This window comes from Dipodomys merriami, unplaced genomic scaffold, assembly GCF_024711535.1.
Source record: "Dipodomys merriami isolate MVZ:Mamm:240054 unplaced genomic scaffold, mDipMer1.0.p SCAF_1564, whole genome shotgun sequence".
NCBI classification, from domain to species: domain Eukaryota; kingdom Metazoa; phylum Chordata; class Mammalia; order Rodentia; family Heteromyidae; genus Dipodomys; species Dipodomys merriami.
Genome location: NW_027202898.1, coordinates 76,090 through 79,254, shown reverse-complemented (window position 1 = coordinate 79,254; position 3,165 = coordinate 76,090).

Below are 3,165 nucleotides of genomic sequence, written 5' to 3'. Positions count from 1 at the left end.
GAGTACTTGTCTGGCAAACACAACATCAAAAGACAAATCAACTTCCTAAAATTAAAATAAGAAAAAGAAAGAAAGAACAACTCATGTTGAACATGTGTTCAATGTAAAGATTTACACTAAATTATTGTAGTTATAATGCCATCATTTATTTCTAGGGGCAAACACATTTTGTGTCAAGCCTACATGAAAAAATAAGACACTATATACAAAGCTTTGGTAGAACACAGGTATGGCTTACAATGGTGAACCCTTAAGTTTGCATGTGCAGTGGTGTTGAAGGGTTGTTAAGGTTTATGGAAGTCCATCCTTTTGATGAACTTGACATGAAATTACCTAAACATACAGTTCACTGGACAGATACTGCTGATATATATATATATATATATATATATATATATATATATATATATATATATACATACATATATATATACACACACAGAGAGACATTTATACACACATATATGTGTTTATATATTAAGTGATACATAAATAAAATAAAATTAATGATGAATAAATTCAGTGAACAGATACCTTTCCCAAATAATTATTTTACCTGAATAAATTCATGTCTTAAACTCTCCAATCACACTTATGTGGCTGCTGATTCCCTTGAGCTTTTTTATGATTTTTTTCTTTGTTTTTCAGATGAAAAAACCTGCCAATAAATATACCTGTATGACATTCCTTTCTTTAAAAAATGAAAAGCAGGTTGTGTAATCTGCCTCTTTATGTGTCATCAAAATAATTTTTTTATAATTTCAAGTACATATTGTCTTAGACATAGATCTCACTCATTTTCTTCCAATAATGCCTATGGGAAGGGGGAAATGAAGGATCATTCTGTTACTTTGGGAGCTTCTATTATTAATCACTACAATAAATATTATGAAAATGAAACTCTGAAATTATTTAGAGATTATTTGAAAGTTACCTTTCTACAGACTCATGCTACTCCCTCAACTAAATCACAGAACTTAAAATAAGTAACATTTTAGCTGGGAGCCAGTGGCTGATGCCTGTAATCCTAGCTACTCAGGAGCTGAGATCTGAGGATGGTAGTACAAAGCTAGCCCTGGCAGGAAATCCATGACACTGTTACCTCCAATTAACCACCAGAAAGCCAGAAGTGGCACTGTGGCTCAAGTGGTAAAGTGCTAGCCTTGATCTAAAGGATTAGGGACAGTGCCCAGGCCCAAGGTGCAAGCCCCATGACCAAGAAAAATAAAAAAGGATAAACAGGGGGGGGGAAGCAACATTTTAAAGCTTATGTATACATATACACAAAAATTGTCTAGAAATAAAATTATAATAGGCCCTGGACTGGCAAAATTCATTCATTTAGACAATCTATACTGGGGACAAGCTATTGGAGCTCACATCACTAACTAAAAGGGTAGAATTTGAGAGGATCACAGTTTAGAAAAAGTGCGCAAGGAAAGTAATAATATTCTTATATCATCTTAAAGCCTGGCATGTTGGAATGCATTTGTGATCCCAGTACTTGGCAGACAGAGGTGAAGAACTTAGCCTCTGTTAAGCCCTCAGAAAAATTGATAACCTATGAGCAAAGTAACTAAATTGAAAAAGGATTGTTCTAATGGTAGAATACTTCTTCAGCAAAAAAAAAAATCTAAATTCATACTCATTTCCTAAAAGAAGAAAGAAAAGGGAAGAAAGAAAAGAAAGTAGAGAAGGAGGAGGACAGAAGGGAAGGAAGGAAGGAAGGCAGAAAGGAAGGAAGGAAGGAAGGAAGAAAGGAAGAAAAGAAGGAAGGAAGGAAGGAAGAAAGGAAGGAAGACAGGCAGGGTGGAAGGAAGGAGGGAAGGAAGGATTGGAAAGAAAGAAAGAAGGAAGGAAAGAAAGAAAGAAAGAAAGAAAGAATGAATGAATGAAAGAAAAAAAAGAAAGAAAGAAAAGAAAGAAAAAGACAAGGAGAAAGAGAGGTTTAAATAAAAACCTCAGTATGTGTTAGATGTTAATAATGACACTAAATATTTTTAGCTATAAATGCAATCATTTAATTCTCTGGGCAGAGACATTTTGTATCAAGCCGTGTTGTACGGACGTGGGACCCCTGAAAAACCACCAGAGAACATGACCAATACGAACAGCAAAAGAGTTGTTTATTTGCAAGCTCAAGCTTAGTCCTCCGTGCACTCGGTAACTCAGTGATGGTAAGAGTCCCCAAGCACAAAATCAGCATAGCTTTTATAGGATTGAACGAATAAGTTTAGGGAATTTCCACACAAGCAGTAATAAAATTGGTTTGGGTCCACCCTAACCGCACTGCCCTTTTTCTCAACTATTGGTATATTCTGTTCCTGGAACACTTGGGCAACTGTTCTGCTTTCTTAAGGGTGGGAAGGCTTGATGGCAACCTGTGTTCTCTCTCTCTCTCTGTCTCTCTCTCTCTCTGTCTCTCTCTCTCTGTCTCTCTCTCTCTGTCTCTCTCTGTCTCTCTGTCTCTCTGTCTCTCTGTCTCTCTGTCTCTGTCTCTGTCTCTGTTTCTGTCTCTCTCTCTCTCTCTCAGGGTTACTCTGAGGGCAGCCTAGTACAAGATGGTGGGGTTAATCTCAAATTGGAGTTACTGTGGCTCTTCATTCCCTCCTCTTCTAGAGCATCGGGGACCAATCATGGTCCCCTAATTGGCACAGTCCTCTATATTTACAGTTTGGTATTGGTATCTCAGAACTAATAGATGGACTGTGCTGATCCTCTCTTTTACAAAGGACACAAGTCTACATGGTCTGACTGTGAGTAACAAAATTAACAGTACCAAAGGCCCTTACATTTTCTTCCAGCAAGCCTGACTCCGTATATCACAGCTAACAATTTTATACCAGCTGTACTTGTAAGCTCCAATTTTAAGACATATTCATACCATTTGCTACATACTTAAACTTTCTGAGGATTGTCTTCTTTACAAACATTTTAAGACAATCCTTACTTTTAAAATCATTTCTTATCCAGAGGATACCAATTTTTCCCCAATTCCTTCCTTAGGCTTTCTTTACTACCCTCCTCTTCTTTACAATTCCTTGAGCTTCTTTTTGGCTAGAGTTTAAAACTACTCATTTTCCCTTTGACTTGTGGAAACCAAATTATCTCAGAAAGCCTCAAGGTACCAGTGGGATGAAAAGCTTGCTAGATTTTAAGGCTAAG